At 48.9% G+C, this 21,431-nt stretch overlaps 1 long non-coding RNA gene across 1 annotated transcript in view; it reads left to right on the plus strand.

The window, feature by feature from the left end:
* The window catches only part of LOC134428469 (uncharacterized), a 57,578-nt gene extending 37,138 nt beyond the window's left edge, over nucleotides 1–20,440 (plus strand). The window contains exons 3-4 of the long non-coding RNA XR_010030398.1: nucleotides 15,370–15,472; nucleotides 19,997–20,440. This is a non-coding gene — a long non-coding RNA (uncharacterized LOC134428469). The remainder of the gene's footprint in view (nucleotides 1–15,369; nucleotides 15,473–19,996) is intronic.
* Nucleotides 20,441–21,431: the final 991 nt, after the last annotated feature.

Raw genomic sequence — 21,431 nt, forward strand, 5'->3', positions numbered from 1 at the left:
AGGCTGAGCTGAGTCCCCTGTGCCTGATCCTTGCATTTCAGAATCTTTGCTGGTTGTTGCGTTGTGATTTCAGGATTCACCTCACGACCTCGGGTCCCTCCCTTGATAATTCCCTCCCAGGTGTGTCAGTCACCTCTCCTTTCCCCTCCCAGCACTGTCTGTCAGTCCTGGCATTCCAGAATTGGCAGATCCAAAGGATGCCCTCTACCCCTGGCGGCATTGGGCCATCCAGGTGTCCTTTGTCCCTTTGTCCCTCCCCTCCTGTCCCTGCCTGGTGGCTCCCTGCCCCTTCCCTGCCCCTCTCCCCGGGGTTCAAAGGAGCAGCAACCACGGGCTCAGGGAGTTCTGTTGGAGCTGGTGCTGCATTCAGAGGCCTGTGGGCCAGAATAAAGCTCTGGGTCCAAACCCTCCATCAGAACCGACTCCTTTCCTTCACCATCGCCTCAAAGCTTCTCCACAGAGGGAAACCTGAGGAGCAGCTCCATCCCAGCACCACCAGAGCTCCTGCAGGCCTGCACTTGTCCCCACGGGCCCAGTGCAGCACCCAGCCAGGCAAAAGTGTCTGTGGGGTGAAACACCACATACCCACAGCCCAAAGTGTCTGTGGGGTGAAACACCACACACCCAACAGGCCAAAGTGTCTGTGGGGTGAAACACCACACACCCAGCCGGCCAAAAGTGTCTGTGGGGTGAAACACCACACACCCAGCCAAAAGTGTCTGTGGGGTGAAGGAGAAAGAAGGACAAAACACTCTTAAATTCTCCTATCTTGGGACTCTGAACCAGGAAATTAATTACACACCATGAGCAATTGCATGTTTATATTTTGATTTTTATTTTATTTTAATGTATATAAATAAACATGTTTATTTATATTTATGTGAATAACACACCACGAGCAATTACATGTGTATATGTATATGTATATGTATATGTATATGTATATGTATATGTATTTTTAGTTACAATTATTTATATTTATATTTATATTTATATTTATATTTATATTTATATTTATATTTATATTTATATTTATTAAGCTAAACAAATATGTTTATTTATATTCATATGAGCGACACACCACAAGCAATTGCCGGTGTATATTTATATTTAATTTTATTTTTATTTTATTTATATTTATATTTTGTAACAATTTTATCTACTTCTATTTTATTTATATTTATTAATTTAAATAAATTTACTTATTTATATTTATGTGAGTGACACAGCACAAGCAATTGCACTTTTATACTTATAATATACTTATAATAAACATATAATATACTTATAATAAACATATATTAATAAATGTTTATTTATATTTATGTGAATAACACACCACAAGTAATTACAGCTTCTGTGGCAAAACTTTACCCGTCCTGCCTGCTGTGCTCCAATTCCTCATGTGGCACAAAGGATGCAGAATTCAGCAAGAAGCTCATACAGAACAGGCTGGTTTAAAAAATAGATTATATTAAATGGTGGTGTATTGGAAAAAAAGGCTCCCAATATTACCAGTTAGATTGTGCCTGGGCCAGTCTGACCCTCGCTGCTGGGCCAAAGGCAGCAACTGCGGTGTATCACCCCAGAGATACCTTGGCTTGCTGGTGGTTGCAGCTGGGCACTGAACAAGTCCAGGCTTGTTAGGACCCCGTTACCTCAGGAGGAATGGCTTCAGGCGATGGTGAAGAGAAAAAGGAGATGGATTCTGCTGGAGGGTTTAATGTCCAGAGGTTTATTCCATGGTTACAGAGGTCTGAACGTGAGCAACTGCTCCAACAGAACAAGGACCGCATGGTCTGATCACCTTTTTAAGCTCAGGGACAGGGGGAGGGGAGGTACAGGTGAGCCACCAACCAGGTGAGAGGGGCAGGGTCTCAGGGGAAGATGACACCCAGTCAGGCCAATGACCTCTGGGCATAGGGGCATCCTTTGAACTTGACCAACCACACGACGCCTTGCTGGAACGTTTAGCCTGATTGACAGGACTCACTCAGCATGGGGGCAAGGGGGAAGGGATCGACGTATAGGCACACCTGGGAAAGTGACCTGGAAGGCCAAAATGGGACATCACAGCACACCACAACAGTGGTGTCTGAAAAAGTCGCTTTTTTCCGCCTCAAAAGCAATTTTCACAAAACAAGTTGTTGTTGCTGCTGTCAAAATTCTTTGAGTTTCACCAACACATATTATGTTTTGTTTTTTTTTAATATATTGCTTGGTGAAAAACATAAATGAGCAGATTTTAGAAATATTTCATCTTCATAAAAGGCATTTTTAGTAAACAAATGCAAGTGAATATTTTATTAATGTTTTTGATAAAGGTATGAACATGTAGTGATGTCATGCAGGGAATGAATCAGCTTATTAAAAAATTAAGAGAGAAATAGGAATGTGGGTCATTTCTATCCACACAGGAACAGCTTCAACCATATTTTTCTCACAAATACGAGATTTCATTTTTGAACTGTTGCAATAATAAACATTCCCAAGGAGCATAAACTTGCTTCCCTCTCTTAGCACACCAATTTATCTCAGCTGAAAGCTCCCAGGCCTCTGAATCTGAGGATCTCCCTTTTTTGCTGCTTTTACCCTCCCTTTTCATGGGAAGGAGGGTAAAATTCCACTCCTCTTCCTGGTACCTATGGGTATAAAACGAGATTGCACCTCCCAAATCCATGAAAATCAGCCTGACCGTGATTGGTCATTAAATAAAAACAATTCATATGTTGGATAAACAATCTCCAACCACATTCCAAAGCAGCAAAACACAGGAGAAGCAAATCAGAGAATTATTGTTTTCATTTTTCTCTGAGGCTTCTCAGCTCCCTAGGAAAATAAATACTGGGCAAAGGGATTTTTCAGAAAATATGATGGTGACACCCGGGTCCCGTTCCCATGGGATCCATCCCCACCATTCCCTGGTTCTGGATCAACAGGCTGCTGAAATTGCACTTGAGAGTTCATTTCCCCCCAGCTCTGCCCCCAGCTGACAGGTGACAGATTGCTGCTGCGCTTGGGGCTTTATTGGCTGTGCCCTAACGGGAAATGGAGGTCCTGGAGCTGCAGCTCTTGGGTTTTCTGGGCCTTTTTCACACCTGCAATTCCCCAGGGCCACGGCCAGAGCTGGGCAAGGGCAGCAGGGGGGCCACAAGCCCAGAACTCAGGTAATTGGGCCCCAGGTAATTAGCAAGGAGGGATAATGATCCTCACTGTGTATCCATAGGAACTTTGGGATTGAGGGTTGATTGTCCTGGAAATGGAGGGACAGGACAAAGGAGAATGGCTTCACATCTTCACATGGACAGACAGAGGGTTTAGATGGGATTTTGGGCAGGAATTCCTCCCTGTGAGGGGTAAGGCCCTGGCCCAGGGTGCCCAGAGCAGCTGTGGCTGCCCCTGGATCCCTGGCAGTGTCCCAGGCCAGGCTGGATGGGGCTTGGAGCAGCCTGGGACAGTGGAAGGTGTCCCTGCCCTGTCCCTGCCATGGGATGAGATGAGCTTTAAGGTCCTTCCAATCCAAATCTTTAAGGTCCTTCCAATCCAAACTATGCCAATCTGATTCTCAGATTTTATACTGGAAGGATGGACAGATTCTCTTCAATCTTCTTCATATGCCACACCAAACTTTTCTCTTGCTTTTTTTTCCTGAAGTGAAGGAGAGGGGCATGAAAAACAAACTCTTCATCCCATGCCCAGTTCTGCCCACAGCAGCTCCTCTGCTGCCCCGAGGGCACTGCTGGCACTGCTGGGACTCTGGAGGCTCCCCAGGGGATGCAGGGCTGGGGAGTGATGACAGAGCCAGCCCTGTTGTCATGCCAGGCCTGCAGAGAAAGGAAAAGACAGCTTGGCTGAAAGCACATCTTTTCTCAGAGGCCCAGCTCCAGCTGCCCATGGAAGCCAAGGAAATGTGTGTGAGATGCTGGTATTTGAGGAATTGCTGTGGGAAGGATGTGGGGCTGGAACAACAGCGTTCCCTGTGCTGCAGCACGGCAGGGCTGGGGTTAACCTGACCCAGAAGCAGGAACAAAGGAGGTTTTCCTTTTCCCCAGCTTTGGCAGGCCTGCTCCTCGCCTCCCCGAGCATTTGCATGGCCATAAATCCCGAGCTCTGGAGGATATTCCCAGCCAAAGCCTACATGTGCAGGATACCGTAATGTAAACTGCATATGTTGTGAGAAGTTGTTAAATGGAACCAGCAGATGACAGCGTGCCCAGCACTGCTGTGAACATCCCTGCACTTCCTGCAGCACAGGGAACACAGGACCTCTGCCCCACCAGCCCTGCCATTCCCACAATCCAACAGAGAGGGGATTTTGGCTGTCAGAGCCCCAGGAGCTGCCCCATGGCACAGGGAACCAGCAGATGACAACGTGCCCAGCACTGCCACAAACACAAGCACTTCCTCCAGCACAAGGAACACAGGACCTCTGCCCCACCAGCCCTGCCATTCTCACAGGCCCATCAATCCAAGCAGAGAGGAGATTTTGGCTGTCAGAGCCCCAGGAACTGCCCCATGGCACAGGGAACCAGCAGATGACAACGTGCCCAGCACAGGGAACACAGGACCTCTGCCCCACCAGCCCTGCCATTCTCACAGGCCCATCAATCCAAGCAGAGAGGAGATTTTGGCTGTCAGAGCCCCGGGAGCTGCCCCACGGCGCAGCAGAGCTGGTTCTGAGGAGCTCCAGCTCCTGCAGGCACAACCAGGGCTCGCTCCTTCTCATTCCCATCTCCACGCTCTGCCTCGCAGACAGTGAGACTTGTTAAAAAGTCTGGCACAACCCACTGCATCTGCCACCTTCCCCAGCCTCTTTCCCACTGCTTTTCCATTGGAAAAAGCTGTCCCTCTTCCCTGGGTGGATTCAAGGTCCACGGGAGCTGCAGGGTTTTCTCCTCGCTGGTGAAGCCTCGTGGTGGGCACAGCAAAGCTTCAAGGGGACACAAAACTGGCACCTTTCTCTGCCAAAGCACTTGGAGGTGGGTTTGTGTCAGGAGGATGATCTGGATGCTTCTCCTGCAGTGAAATCCTAGCAGAGACCATTCCACACACTCAGGTAAAAGCTGAAGGAAAAGAAAATTCCAACACCTTTGGTGCTCGTGGGGGGCAGTGAAGAAGCACCTCTGGCAGGAACAGCCAAAAGCTTCAGAGAACAGCGTTCCTAGTGAGGAGGGGGTTAATTAAGAGGGTTTTTTCTATTAAGCCTTGAAGATTTTCCCTCCAGGGCGGGTGTTAAACAGCCTGAGCTCTGTCCTGAACCAAATTCTTACCTGAAGAAGACTGGAAGGAAATACTCTTGGAAACACAGCACAATTTTCATCCTGTCCTTTCCCCAGGGAAGATGAGTGCCCATTTCTGAGACAGCGAGCAGCAGGGCTCCAATGGGGTGAGAAATCCTCCTGCTTCCTTTGCTCCTGCTGGAGTGGGCCCTTTTCATTCCACACTGGCAGTTCCCTGTGATTGAAATTTGAAAGCATGTAGCTGTTAATCTGGGAGTGATTAAAGAGCCTCATTTCTTGGAAGAGTCAGTACTCATCATCTGCCGTGCTGAATGAGCCTCTAACATCCCCTGATCCCATTATATTGTGATTAATTGTGCCAGTTTAAGTCAATAATTCATTTGTTAAAAATAGGCCTGCAAAGTATCATTTGTCTCAGGGGAGATATCAGAATAAAAAAAAAAAATTCATTTGATACTTCTCATTAAATTAGTGTTGGGAGTTCTATTGAAGGGTTCTGTTCATGAAACATTTATTGCAGGCTTATTTGATAAGAAGTTGTATTTGTCTAGAATTATGCCTGCTAACAGATGTAAGGGCCTGCATTTCTCCATTGTTAATGAAAGGATCAGAGCCTAAACAAGTGCGTGACTGGGGAGAGGGGTCTGTGGTGACAGGAACAGAGATTTGGGGACATGTGTTCTACAAAAGAGGCAGAAACAACATCCTCATCCTTCCCTTTCAGAGTGGGGCCCCCTTTTCCTGGCTGACAGCGCGGTAATGGGAGGCTGCAGTGAGATGGATGTGCCTCAGAGCCTGCACATGGTTATCAATGCTGGAAATTATCAATTATCAATTCCTTTCCATCGAGTCATTCCAAATGGCTCTGAAAGGAAGAGATGGGGACCAATGGCTGGTGTGCTGAGGGAAATGGCCAAACCTGACAGAGACACATTCCAGATCCTCATCCTGCACTCAGGAGCATGGGAATGGCACTGGGGTGTGGGCAGGGATGGATGGATGGATGGATGGATGGATGGATGGATGGATGGATGGATGGATGGATGGATGGATGGATGGATGGATCCATGGATGGATCCATGGATGGATAAAAGATGGATGGAGGGATGGATGGATGGATGGATGGATGGATGGATGGATGGATGGATGGATGGATGGATGGATGGATGGATGGATGGATGGATCCATGGATGGATCCATGGATGGATCCATGGATGGATGGATCCATGGATGGATGGATCCATGGATGGATCCATGGATGGATAAAAGATGGATGATGGGTGGAAGGTGGATGCTGGGATCTCACAAAAGCAGCACAACCACCCCTTCATGGGCTGTGCTGTGTCCCCAGTGTCACTCCAGGCCAGGTCACTGGGGCTGACCCTCACTGATGGACATGCAGTGGGATCAAAGGGCTCTTGGGTTTCCTTCTGGAGCTCAACCACAGCCTGGATGGTGCCAGGCAGAGCAGAGGCTGTTTGGTTTGGGGTGAGATGCTCCGGTGAGCAGCGCTGTACCTGCACAGGTGGGAATTCAAACCCTGACCCTGGTGCCACAAGAACACCTGGACTGGGCCTGGCATTTGTTCCAAGCAATGAAATGAAGGATGGGGAGAATGTGCTGGGAAGGAGACACTGGAGAAGACAAGGAAACACTGCACCACTCAAGGAAATGTGCCTGTCAAACCAGGCTGGGTTTGGAAACCCCACCGAGTCCCACGCCAGGGTCTGTTCCAGAATTTATACCAAAAAAATCCCCACAAACCACAAGGCTCTCTTCAAACGTGGGCTCTGTGTTTTTTGCTGGTGTCTTTGAGCTATTTTATAGCTCTTACATCACATTACCTGGTGATCTGCCCATCGGGCCGGACAATCCCCGCATTGTCTGCGAGCCCCGTGTTTGACAGCGCGCTCTATTAATGTGCTGTGCCGGGCCAAAAATGTGTCACTGCTGCCAGGGGGCGAGCTCAGAGCGCCTTTGATGTGTGAGTGACAAGGCTCATGTGTCTGCAGGGTGGGAGAGCAGCAGGGGCAGGGGGGGAGCCCAGGCCAGCAGCTGTGGGTGCAGCTCTGCCCTCTGCCAGCGCAGCATCACTGCTCTGCCCCCTTTCTAACACAATTATGGCTTTGCAACCCTTTAATGCACTCGTGCTGCTCCTGAGGGTGCCCGTGGAGGCACGGGGATGGATCTTGTTTATGCTGAGCAGAGCTCGGCTCAATTAAGTCGATGAAGCCAAATCAAGGACGATTTCTGTTCGATGGAGCTGCGAGTTTGGGCTCTCTGTAAAAGCAGTGCAGGTTGTTTCTCTGTCTGACAGATGGCTCGAGGAAGGTAGGGGTGCCTTGTCATTCTCTCACACTTTGGCAACATTTTGTGTAGCTTCTCCCGTCGATAAAATCTCATTTGAATTGACCTGAATTGACAGATAACTATTGACTTGAGCAAGAGATGGATCCAGTCAATAAGCTCTCATGCCTCAGGGCATAAGCCAGTCACTAACTCAGGGAAGGTTAGAAGGAAATATCCCTGATGTGTTGATTATTCCATAAAATTGTCCACTAGGAGGATTTATGGACATTTGGTTGCTCACAAGTACAACATACAGGACTGTAGGGACCATTAACCTGTTGTAGCCCAACAGCTCTGAGGTTCTGCAACACTGAGTGTCTTTACAAGAACTGTAGAAGAAAAATTGAGTATTGGTGGTGTTTAAAAGCTTGGAAAGAAGAATTTTGTTGTTGAATCTTAATCTAAATATCAGAACCTCAGACATTCTTTCCCTGTTTCCCCTGTAGTTGTCCCGCTCAGAGCTTTTGGCGCCTGAATATAAAATAAGAGCTGAGTTTTGTGTCTCGTCCTTGTGCTTCGCACTCTGGAGCACCCAGGGTTAGGAGGAGGGAACTCCTCAGTTCCAACAGGTGCTGGAGCTGGGGCCCCATCTGTGTGCTTTGCTCTCCAGAGGGGTTTTGGTGCTGAGTCCTGTCCTGGCTCTTCAAGCCTCGAGAATTCCAGAGCATGGGAAGGAATTTCCAGCGGAGAGAGCAGGGGTGAGCTGGGAGGTTGGTACCAAAGTGATGCTGAAAACATCCCCAGGATCTCAACTGCAGAGTCCCCCCAGAACTTTGGGCTGCCTGCAGAGCCCTGGCAGGGGAGCTCCAGGTGAACCCTAAAAGGAAGATCCAGGTGAATCACCAGAAGGGGAGTTCTAGGTGAATCCTTGGAAGGGGAGATCCAGGTGAATCCCTAAAAACGAAGATCCAGGTGAACCCTTGGAAGGGGAGCTCCAGGTGAAGCCCTGGAAGAGAAGATCTGGGTGAATCTCTAGAAGGGAAAATCCAGGTGAATCCCTAAAAAGGAAGATAAAGGTGAATTCTAAAAAGAAGATCCAGGTGAACCCATAGAAGGGGATCTCCAGGTGAATCCCTAAAATGGAGGATCCAGGTGAACCCACAGAAGGGAAGATTCAGGTGAATCCCTGGAAGGGAAGGTCCAGGTGAACCTCAGGGAGGGAAGATCCAGGTGAATCCCTAGAAAGGAGGGCTCAGGGGAACCCCTTTAACTCTCTGAAGCCCCTTAGAGGGAGGTGCCATCCCTCAGGCCCTCCACTGCCCCTTCTGAGGACTTGAGAAAAGCTGGGTCTGGGGGCATTTGTGCCCCTGTGTGTGAGGGGTGGGGAAGCATCTCTGGGGACAGCTCCTGCAGCAGGACAGGCGGGGCTGGGGCTGTGGCCAGGAGCTGTCCCCGCTGTCCCTTTAAGCCATCGGCTGTTCCCAGCACGGGAGGCTGCCTGTCAGCAGGGAGCAGAAAACAGATTGTGACACAGGGCAGTGATTTTTTTTAACAATCCTATTATGAAAGACAGAGTGCTCCCATTTCCTTTGCAGCTTTTATCAAGACTTAAATTGCTGCCAAGGGAGAGAAGGGGGGTGAGGGGAACCTCACTGCTTTTATTTTATTTTTAATTTTTTTAAGAAAGGATTTTGCTTAGTTACTAAATTCCTGCCTAAGTCTCCTCCAAGCAGAGATCCAACAGTATCCCTATTAAATTATATAGAGCGAGTCCAGTCCTTGGCTGTCAGCGGGACCCATCAGTCCTAATTTATCGCCCCAGGAAACACAGTACAATTATGGTAATAAATAATAATAGGATTCAGTACATGACAACATGAATGATGGAGCCTCTCAGAACTCATTTACATTGCTTTGTGTTGCAATCACCCTGCTTCTAATGTAATGCCAAGCAAATGAGCCTTTTTGAATATTGTGCAATCTATTGCAAGTCAACTGGCACAAAACTCACTCAATAAATCATGTTCAAACACATGCCTCTAATGACAGGTAAATCAACAATGAAGTAATTGCATTTAATGTATTGAAATACTGGACAAAAACAGTGACCTCGAAGTGACTTTTTGGAGAAGGTTTGCTACACTTGCAGTGGCAGAGGGGTGGTTTTTATCAGACCCACATGAGGATTGATGATCCTGCTCCCTGTCCCAGCCTCAGCAGGGCAGAGCCAGGCTCAGGGATGGCTCCAGGGATCAATTCCCTGGAAAAGCAGCGCCAGGGGCTCTCTGTGCCTGCAGCAGAGGCAGCTCAGCCCTGCAGCACGCACCGGGGGTTCTGCCCTGTTGCTTCCAATTGCCTCGGTTCACTTTCCCCAATTTCCGTGTTCCATTGGTTTCAATAGGAAAGGGAGCAGAGGTGTTGGACTGTGAAGCTGCTGTGGCACCTCCCCTCAGCCCCTCACGTGGCTCCATAAGTGGCAGGGTGGGTTTTGCCTTGGGTTTTGGGGTTGTTTTTTTCCTAGGAGGCTGGAGAGGGTAGAAAGAAGCAGCTTTAGCAAAGCAGTCCCTCGGTTGTTGCTGCCCCATAAAAACATGATGTGAGCTGAGGAAACTTTTAAGATTCTGTTTAAAGGCTGATGAAGAAACAACTTTGCAGATTTTGGCTCTGAGTTTACTCCCTTACCCTTCCCCTGCAAGGGAATTTGGCAAGTGTCAAAGGTCTCCGTGGATTCTTCAGGCAATCGAAAGGTTTTACATATCCCCAGGCTTGACTGTCTCTGCTGATAGCTCCCATATGATAGAAACTGATTAGCAAAATGTCTAGAGCCGGGACAAAAGAACTATTAACTACAGAAAAAGAAAACAACGAGAAATTTCTGTAATTTCAGAAAATTGTTACCAGTTGTACCTGCCATCCCGTTTGTTCCGTGGCAGCAGGAATGTCAGGATGCAATCACTCAGCTTTCCTGGACACTAGGACTCTGGGATCTCACTTATAAACACATCCAGTGTGGGTGCTGAGGTGGCTGTGCAGGGATTTGTTTTGTTTCCATCGCTGTTGGGATGGATTCCTGTCATCCTGCAAGCGTGGCAGGTATTTGGCAACGTGGCTTCCTGCTGCCACAGCTCATTGCCCAGAGGTGAAACCCTTCCCACCCCACAGACTAAACCCAGGGCCCAGCTGGGGAAGCTTGTTTGCTTTGGGTTTTTCTGGGAATCTCACATAAAGCTCTGCTCTAAACTTTTATACACTTCTGTTGCTGTTTTTAAGAGCCACCACTGGAAAAGCCTGAGCTTCTGGTGGTGTGATATTTGCTGGACAAAGGAGGAAATGATGAATCTGACTCCATGTTCTTAGAAGGCTAATTTATTATTATATTATATTATATTATATTATATTATATTATATTATATTATATTATATTATATTATATTATATTATATTATATTATATTATATTATATTATATTATATTATATTATATTATACTATACTGTACTATACTATACTAAAACTATACTAAAGAATACAGAAAGGATACAGACAGAAGGCTAAAAGATAATAATGAAAAACTCGTGACTCTCTCCAGTCTGATACAGCCTGACCATGAATGGTCATTAAATAAAAACAATTCGTGTGTTGTATAAATAATCGCCAACCACATTCCAAAGCAGCAAAACACAGAGAAGCAAATGAGATAATATTGTCTTCATTTTTCTCTGAGGCTTCTCAGCTTTCCAAGAGAAGTATCCTGGGCAAAGAGGACTTTTCAACAAAATATGATGGTGACAGTGGTGGGAACGTCAGCCTGGATAAAGGCTGATCCTGGCTGTGACTGCTGAGAATCCCAAGCTGGAGGTTGGTTTGAGCCTGAGATTTGGCTGGGGGTTGGTAAACCCAGATTTCCTGCAAGTGAACACCTTTTCCTTGGCTGTCCTCTGCCATCTGTCTGTCCCTGGACATGGTGCCACTGCAGAATGAGAGGAGGATCCCTGGGAAAGAAATAGGGAATAAAAGGGATGTTCTTGGGGTTCCTGCAGTGACCACACGTGCACCAGCGTGCTGCAAGTAGGGCCTGGACTCAGCTCCTTTCCCTCTCAGCTCCTTTCTCTCTCAGCTCCTTTCTCTCACTCATGAATGCCTGGTTCACCTCCAGGGCCTTGTCTGCGCCCCAGAAGTTTTGTCTTTATAAAAAAAGTCTTGAAGGCTCTGTCAGCGCAGTAAATCACTGTGAGAACAGAGCTTGGGTTTCAGGCTGGTTTAAGGTGAATTAAGAGATTAAGAGCACCGCCACAGCCTTTGTGCTGGGTTGCTAAGCCAGTTAAGGGTTCTCTATTGACATGTCAGATGCATCATCACCTCAGTGTGGTTCAGCAGTCGCTTCTCACATGCACAAAGGCAGAGGAACGTGCTGGAACCTGCCCGTTTCCCACTGAGCCTGGGTACAACTTCACCTTTGTTTGCTCGTTCAGTGGCTCTGGTGACTCACAGCGAGGGTGTCGCTGCCTTTGAGGCTCTGCAGGAGATGTGAAATGTTGTTGTTGTTGCCCTACTTTGCAGAATGAGGAGATTCAGTGAAAATGGGAGAAATCAGTCCAATAGCACTCAAGAAACTGGCAATAAAGAAGGCATGTCAGTCATTTGTAGGAACAGAGGGAGATTTTGGATTTAATTCACCTCAAATTGCAGTTGATTCTGCACAAGTGAGTAGTGATTTTTGATTCCCCGCAGACAAGAAAAAATGCTGATTTTGCTGGCTGAGTCAGCTCTGAGAATCTGATTTGTGTATGGCAAGGTTCATTCTTTTGTTATTACAACAAAATAAATAACAAAAAGGTGTTCATCAGAAGGGAAAGTGAGATCCTGCCCTGAACTGACCTGACCTTTCTCTTCTGTGAGTGAGTGATTTCACACTGTGAGAGGCTCCTGTGTGCAAAGCCAGCTGGGCTGGAGATGGCACGAGGGAGGAAAGGAGAAGGAACTGATGCAGTGAAAGTTTCCAGGGCCTTCTGGAGCAGCCATACAAAGTCTGTGTGATTCACATTCTCCTGTGAATCTCTGGTTCACACTCAGCCTTCCCCCAGGGCCCTCCCCAGGCTCACGCTGCTGCGTCCATCAGCCCTCAACAACTCAACCACACTGTGCTTTGCTCTGCTTCCCTCCAGAGAGGGCTTTGCAGCCCAGCAGAGCTCACCAGAGGAAAGATTTCCTGGTAATCAGTCTGAATTTTCCTTCGCTGGCTTTCATCACGTCGCTAATTAGCTGTAACCCATTGGCCCGTTCCTCCTCGGTGAAATGGCCTTACAAACCCACTTCCAGCACCTCCCAGGGCCTCATTTCCTCACCAGTTCCCCCTCCTGTCTCTCATCACTCCCCGTGTCTCTGGACAAGCCATGCCTGGGTGTTTTTTGGTGTTAACCAGCCCTGCTTCCCAAAACCAGCGCCCTCAGAGCAGGGAGGTCGCTCAAAGAATTTGCTGGAGCTTCAAAGATCTCGGGTCAAGATCCAGCAAACTCCATACCCGGGGAAATTGGGTTGCTAGGATCCCAAGATTGTTTATTATGCTCTCAACTTTAATTAGCTGTAAGTAACATCATGTCAGTGTTCTGCCACAAATGCTAAAGCTGTCAAGGCAATTTTACCGAGTCTGGCAGCTTAAATCAGAAACAAGAAAGTCAACATGTCAATAATGGATCTAGACATGATGGATATATTAAAGGGGAAACCTAAAAGTTCTGGACTTCATTATGCTGCCTTCAGCTCTGACAACGTGTGCCAGAGAAATCTGCACCTCGTTGGAAAAGCCCCTTGGAGATGCTGTTCCCAATTAGGGGGCACCTCTGCTCACCTCCAGGCATGGGTTTGGGCTGGAGGCACCTCCCTGCGTAAATTAGGACAAGGGCAGGGGTGGCAAGAAGCTGCTCAGGTTCAATTTCTACAAATAGATCTGTGGAGGTGGGGTGAGGCTGATTTTTCCCATGGATGTTGTTGTGCCTTTTTGGAAAGTTCCCTTAGAAAGGGATGGACACTTTTTGGCCATTGGAAGCATCTACATTTTCCTGTAGAAGCTTTTTGGGCGTGAGCCTGAGCAGGGAGCCACGAGGAGATGATGGACCTGTGGCTGCAGGGGATGTGTGTGGGAGAGGGAAAGTGCAGGAACCAACTTCCTTTCTATTTCATCAGTTAATGGTTGTTTATTTTCTGACATGTCCCATTTTAAGTGTATTTTGGCTTGTGTGTTATACATATGTCTATGAAAATTAAGCAGATTTGCCACGGTCTGACAATGTTAATACTGCTCTGAAAAAATATAAACAGATGTTTTAGGAGCTCTCAGGTCATGGGATCACCAACAGCTGCCTGTGCGTGTCAGGGGCTCTCTGTACCTGGTGGGAAAGAGTCCATGCGTCCTGAGGTGGGGCTGGCAGCAGGCAATGCCTTCTTTTACACCAAATAATGGCAGATTCAATGTTTGTTTTAAAATCTGGAGGTGGGATAGTTCTACAGAGCAAAAGAACTAAAGAAATCCAAAGCTTTGAGTGAAGATGAACCGGCCGATGGGTTCAGCAAATTCTGTGTGCACCTGCCAAGTGTGGAGCTGCTGGAGAAATAATGACATTATTTTCTGAAATAATGCCTGCAGCTCCCCCTCAGCCACGGGCACAGAGCTCCGAGGCAGCCAGGGCCGTGTGTCACCTCTGCAGGGTGACAGTGACAGGCCCTATATGGGGTAGGAGCAGCAGGGACAGATTTGGGGACAGGGATGCTGCTCCTGGTGTTGCCCTCACTCTGCTCACCCTTCCAGAGCTGAGAAAGCTGGGGGGACGATCAGGGGGACTCAGCCTCAGCTTTTGGGGCACGAACAACACTCTGTGCTCACACAGGCCCTGTGTTTCAGTGCTGCTGTCCCTGGCTCCTCAGGTACCCATTGAGTGACCATGGGGCTGCTGCCCCCCAGAGCCTTCCCTTGGCTGCCTCTGAGCCTTTCCAAGAGCTGCTCCTGAGGTTCAGCAGCACCCTGAGCCCAGCACAGAATCAAGAATTTGGCCCCTCTGCTCAAGGTTTCCTTCTCTTCCACATTCTGCTCTCCCAGATGTTTTTGGTCATTTCCAGGTTGTAATTAATGATAATAAATCAGCAGAGTCCGTCAGGGCTGGCTGTTTCCTGCCACCACTTGGATTAGAGAGCTCCGTGTTTTTCCAGATTTTCCAACTGTTGGTCAAGGGAAGCTGTCATGTGGGGACTGTTGGTTAATAATAAACCCCACTGCATTCCTCCCTGGGAAAGTAACATCTTCACATCTGCTTTTGGGTGGAAACATCTGTCCCATCCAAGGCCTGTCTGTCTTGAGAAGAGACAGGCATTGTGGGAGAGCATTCCAGCTGGGTGAGGGCTTGCTTCCCTCTCCCCCTCCCGAAATCTCGCTGACATTGACGTGCACCACGCAGCCAGCACCGTCCCAGCCCTTGCCAGGCATTTGTCTCTTGCACAGAGCTGTGCGAGAAACCCGGGGGAAATCGTGAAAGATGCAATTATAAAAAAAAAAGAAAAGAAAGGGGGGGAAAAAAAGGCTGCTGCTTCTTAAGGATGCAAATATTTGAGGAAGGTGTTAGCAACAGTGTGAGCGTGCAGGAGTGAAGCAGTCAGAGCTCGGGGAGGTTCAGGGTAATCATGAACTAGTCCTGCTGTGTCATTGAGTTTCTGTTCACAGATCTGTAGGGAAGGGAGAGCAGCACCCATAGGTAACCCCAGCTCAGCAAAGGAATGACTCCCAGAATGTTCCTGAGCTGGAACTGCACGTTCAGGGGGCACAGCAAACATTTTGCTTTATCTTAATGCAGAAGCCAAGGAGTGGCTGTGAGCAAGAGCCAGAGCCCGTGGGTCCTTGTCTCAGATCCAGATCTGTGCCAGATCCAGGCTGGTGCTGGAGGAGTCAAACTTCTGGTGAGCCAAAACCTTCCTCTGTGTTACCTGCACCAAGCAGTGCCCCTGTGCCAACCCTCCCCTGCTCCCCTGCTGTGGGCAGAGGGTCCTGCTGACCCAGCTGGGCTGAGGAAGATGAAGGGCAGGAAAAATGCCCAGCTCCAGCTGCCTCTGGCAGGGTGCAGCCCTTCCCACCAGCTGAAAGGCGCAGGGAGGCTCCTCCAGCTGGGTGGGGATTTCAGGCTGCAGCAGAACTTCCCTCCTGCCCTCTGTGCTCAGGCAGAACCAGTGAGACCACAGTGCCAGTGAGACCACAGTGCCCACTGCCAGCCCTGGGTGGATCATGGATGGATGGATGGATGGATGGATGGATGGATGGATGGATGGATGGATGGATGGATGGATGATGGATAGATGATGGGTGCATGGATGGATGGATGGATAGGGATGGATATAGGAATGCATGGATGGATGGATGGATGGATGGATGGATGGATGGATGGATGGATGGATGGATGGATGGACCCATGGATGGATGGATGGATGATGGGTGCATGGATGGATGGATGGATGGACAGACCCATGGATGGATGGATGATGGATGGATGGATGGATGGATGGATGGATGGATGGATGGATGGATGGATGGATGATGGATGGATGGATGGATGGATGGATGGATGGATGGATGGATGGATGGATGGATGGATAAATGGATAGGGATGGATGGATGGATTCCCACATGTGAGGGGGATCTGTCTTTCTGCAGCCGTCTATCCCTGGATCAGGGCAGAGCATCCCCGGCTCTGTCTCTCGCCAGCCCAGGGCTGGACCCTGAGCTGCTGCTGGCATTTATTGCAGGAGCAGAAAGTGCTTGCCTCATCACAGGAGCAGCTGGAGACAGAGAGGCTTTCAAAGGCGTGTGACTGACCTCTACCTCGGCTGCTGGGGGCCGGGGATTGCCGACTCAGTGGAATTTTTTTCTTCTTCTCTCCGTCTCTCTCTGCCTCCCGTTCCTTTCCGCAGTGTCCTGACCTTGTGAGGCCTTGGTCTCCCCCCTATCCATCTCCCACCGCTCAGTCTCTCCTGTGAACTCATGCTGGGAGATTAATTGCCACTATCGCCCCTAATCCATCACACTTCCCAAAGATTGTTTTGACATCTAGTTAATTTTTGGCTGATGATTTATCAAATTCTTATTACCGTGCTCTGAAGGGGCTCATTTATTGTGTTGATTCATGGTAATGATAAAGGGGAACCTTTTTGAATTTTAACTACATTCCCTCATGTTCTCCCCAGCACAGCTAAAGAGGAAAAAGGGAAAAATATAGCTGGGGACTCTTAATTCAGAAAGTAAAAGGGGAGGGGGAAAAAAGCCCCTCTATCCTCCATTATTTGTTTGAGAGCCAAAAGTCCTAAAAGAGGTTAATATATATTAAGACATATTTTTAGAGTTCTGGTCTGGACTGTGTTTCAAGAGCATCCCCCCAAGGCTCTTTAAAACATTTATTGCCCTGTAATATTACCTAAATGTCTACTACCATTTTATTCAAATAGAAGTTAATGCTAAATGATGTCAGTCATGTACCAGTGGAAATGTAAAACATGTCTCTCTGCCAGTCCATATGGCAATTCCAGCTTTTAAAAGTACACAGAGAATTTTCTGCAACCCTTTATGTCATTCCCCCATCTTTGTTCCCACCTATTTTTAATTTGCTGCGCAGTTTTTAATAAGCCCAGATGGTAAAAGAAACACAGTAAATGGCCATTCTCTCCTTCCCTTCCCAGGCAGCTCGGGGAGCTGGAGCCCTTACATGGAGGGGAAGGAACGCAGCAAGGGGTGGACTGGGATTTGTAACTGGTTTGGGGAAGGAGCAGGGGGTACACGTGGATTTGTACATGGTTTGGGGAAAGAGCAGGGGGTACACATTGACTTGGGCCTGGTTTGCAATTTAGGGCTCAGGGCAGACACAGACAGAGCCATTTGAGAGACTCCACAAGGGCCCAGAGCTATCCCCTCCCACATGGGCTATCCCGTGACAAGGAACCAGGCCTGCCATAAAATGGGATATGGTGCTCACTTGGGGCCAGTCCCACAGGATATGGTGCTCATTTGGGGCCAGTCCCATGGGATATGGTGCTCATTTGGGGCCAGTCCCATGGGATATGGTGCTCATTTGGGGCCAGTCCCACGGGATATGGTGCTCATTCGGGGCCAGTCCCACGAGCTCAAGCAGCATGAGCAAGGCTGAGACTTGCACCCCAGAGCCCTCTTGGTGCTCTGAGCAGCACCTGTGTGAATCCTGTACACCCAGTAGCAGAATGCACCCCGCAGAGAGCCCGAGGCAGGCGCAATTGCTCGTTTACATCACGCCCTCTCCTTATCTTTTATTTCTCTTCTCTCTCCTCTTCTCCTCCCCTGCACCCCCCTTCCCTCCCTCGCCCCGTGCTCCTCTGCTGTCCCTGCCTCTCTGCGGGGTCACGGCGAGCGAGTGAAGGACGCGGGCGGCGTTGGGGTCACCCATTAGCGGGGCCGTGCCCGCGCGGCTCCGCGCGCCCGCGGCTCATCCATCACGGCCTCCACCACTCCATTAGGCCCCGCATGAAATATGCCCCGCTCTGGCTGCGGGGGCCATACATCTCCCGTCTAGACACCTTCCTGTTGTGTGAAGATCAATGCCACACGGTCATGCATCATGTGTCAGCCAGTAGCCCTCACTCTAATAATCGTGTCTATTCTCTAGTCTGCACTATAAATTATGGGCGCTGGGAAAGTACTATATTATTCAGCAACCTTGGGCACTAATGGATTATTGGTTTAATGGCTGATAATGCGAGCTCCTTTTTTGGCTGGATCCTACCTTTATTTATTTATCTTTTTTCGTGATTATTATTCTCAGTGATGACTGATTTGGATTCTTATCCAGAGGCTCTCACCCTTGCAAAGCAATTATAATAATAAAGCCCTTTGACCGTGGGCCTGCTGTCCTGGCTCTCGCTTAATAGAGAGGCTTCTGCTGAAACAAACTCAAATACCCATCTCTGCCTCCCAGCTCTCCCCTCCCCAGCCTGTTTTAGCTGGGGTGGGGCCTCAAGGAGGAGACTGGAAGTGAGGATCCCGGGATGGGTGCTCAGGGAATCCCAGCCCTCCCTGCGCCCCACCAGCTCCACATGGTCACAGCCACACACTGCGGTGGCTTTTCCAGTTCTCCCAGCAGTGCTGGGACTCCCTGCACCACGAGGATGGCAGAGGGGGATGAAGGCCACGAGGAGGAAGCAGATGGGGGGTGGTGGTGAAGCCAGAGGCCAGCAGTGGGACACGGGCAGGCATTAATTGCCTGTAACGAGCGCAACGATGCCGCGTCGCTGAGCCGCGGCTCCCGCGCGTGTCAGCTGCTAATTTGTTGCTGTTTGTTTGTACATGACAGTAATGTGTTTACCTCATTAGGGGATGTCAAAGTTCCCCAAATCTGGAGCTGGGAGACAGCGGGTTTCCTGCAGGAAGCGGGAGGCAGGAGCGGGGTTTGGCACCGCGGGATGCGGAGCGAGGGATGCGCTAACCCAGGCTGCACGCCCTGCCCTCACTCCCAAATCCAGAGCCCATGGATCAAACCGTGGCACTTAAACACCCTCGGATAGCACATGATGTAAAAGCTGTAAAAGCTCTTAGAGCAAGGACATGAGGAAGAATGGGCATATAAAGAGCAGGGATTAGGGAGCAGCCGCGATCCATCACCGTCGGCTGCTCGAGCCGCAGCCAGGCCCTTGTGCAGCTCCTCATCGAGCAGTGTCTTCCCATTAATTATGATTAAACCATCCTACAGTTAGTTGTTCCTTCATTTGTAAAATGCTCCTGTTTTCCACCCAGTTCTAATCTTGGCTGTAATTATCCTGACGGTGGAGGAGTCACTCCAAGAGCCTTTTCTCCTCTCCCTGATGTGTTGGAGGCTAACCAGGATTTGTGGCTCTGTCCTGGAGCTCCTGCCCAAAAAGGAGATTCTGGGGGGCTTGGCCATGTCCAGCACTCCTTGCTGGTGTGGGGGCCCTTTGTGACCTTCGCCTTTCCTTGTTCCATGGCATTCATATGACAGGACCGCCCTGAGAATTAATTAGTTAAATTTGTGCAGATTATTCTGAAACTTATTATTATACCAGAGACTGCTGCTGCCTATGTTTTCTGCCAACGCATCACATTTCCCACCTTCCATGTGAATGAATTCCTAGGATACTGTCCAAACTGACAAGAGGAGCAGGAAATGCCTCCTGCGAGGGACGGAGGAAGGTGTTAGGAAATTAAAGGAGCAATTTGAGAGCTGCAGTTTTTCTTTCACTATGAGAGAAAGCAGTCCCCGTGTCCCACTCCCACTGCTCTCCAGGATAAGCCAGGCCATGTTTCCTCAGCCCCTGACGTGCTGGGGAAGCCCAGGGTGGATGGCAAACCCCATTCCTGTGCCAGTGGAGGAGCCTGAGGGGCGGGGGCAGGAGAAGGGGCTGGGGTCACTCAGCACATGCTGGGAATCCCTCAGCAGCTGGTATCTCCCACAGACAGAAGGAATATCTCAGGGAGGATCTCCGCAATCAGCTTGACGGGGGCAGCTGGTTCCGCTTCCTCTGAGACACAGCCCCGGCACCGTTTGACTCGGCTGATCAGATAGGAGCTGCATTACAAGGCAATGCTGTGGTTTGCCTTAATGTCCTGCCAAACTGCATTTATCTTCCCCACCCTCCCGGAGGAAGCCTGCTCAGGTCACAGCGTGGAGAGAAATGTGGGAATCCACAAAATCAGAGGGTTTTGGGAAAGCTGCAAAAGGCCTCAGAGACAGCAGAACTGTGATCGGAGCTAAGCAGCAGCCATGAGATTGGTCAGCAGAAAAATTATTTAAACTGTAGAAAAGCAAGGACAAAGAGAACAATGGTCTGTGTATTAATGCTTGTCTAGAATAACTCTCTAAGCTACAGAAAAGTTTATCTAGCAAGATATTAGGAAGGTTGAAGCTTAATAATGGAGCTCTGTGCATTGTGTTTAAGGCTCACAAGCAGGGATTGTATTTGAAATAAGCAAGCCTTGTTTAACCAAAGGTACCTGTGCTTATAGTGGTTGGATAGAACTACTGTCAATGTGCTTTTGCTTTGTGTGATTGGTCAAAAAACTTATAAAGTGAGTTGTACCATTAAGTTCTTGGTCTGCTGCCTGGGATGTGAGCTGGTGGCATCTTCCCATTGTCATAACCATGGAATGAGACTGATGCTGGAAAATAAACCAGCTCAAGGCACGTTCCCAGCAGTCCTGTCCTGTTTGTGATTTGTACAGAGACCCCCAGCCAGCAATAAGAAAGCCTTCCCTTGGAGGAGGAGGAGGATGGGGCCCTGACACAGAACCTGTTTTTTTATTAGCCAGGAACACGGCACAAGAACTTAATTAGATGTGGTCTGACTGCTCCAGTGTACAGAGGGCTCGACCTACAAGGAAGAACACTCGGAAGGCTGAAGCAGTGGTTGTAAAATCCTGGCATTTATAATACTATTTCAATTATTCAATACTATTCAATACTATTTCAATACTGTTTTTAATACTATTTCAAAAATGTGGCTAAAAAGAGGTGGAATTGTGAATATGTAAATACAAGGAGCAGGCCAGTGTGATGGGGCTGCCTTTGAGGGTTGGAACAGCACTTTAATTCCAGCTCTGCTGACAGAGGGTGCTCCAGGAGCTCCTGACTGGGAAGGGGGAGAGCTGGAACACAGCAGAAAACCCCTGGGTTTAGCCTGGGTGGTGAAATAAGGGCTTCCATCAGCTGGCGGACAGGAGGAAGGATTGAGCTCCAGATCTGGGGAAAGCTCTGCAGGGAACAGGACAGGAGGTGGGAAGAGCTGGGCCTGTCTCTGTCTCTTCAAACCTCGTGAGGAATTGCAGCAATTTGTCCAGGAGCCTCAGCAGGGCTGTGAAGGGCTGCTCCCATCACCCCGAATCAGCTCAGGA

This window comes from Melospiza melodia, chromosome 23 (assembly GCF_035770615.1).
Source record: "Melospiza melodia melodia isolate bMelMel2 chromosome 23, bMelMel2.pri, whole genome shotgun sequence".
In the NCBI taxonomy this organism is placed as follows: Eukaryota; Metazoa; Chordata; class Aves; order Passeriformes; family Passerellidae; genus Melospiza; species Melospiza melodia.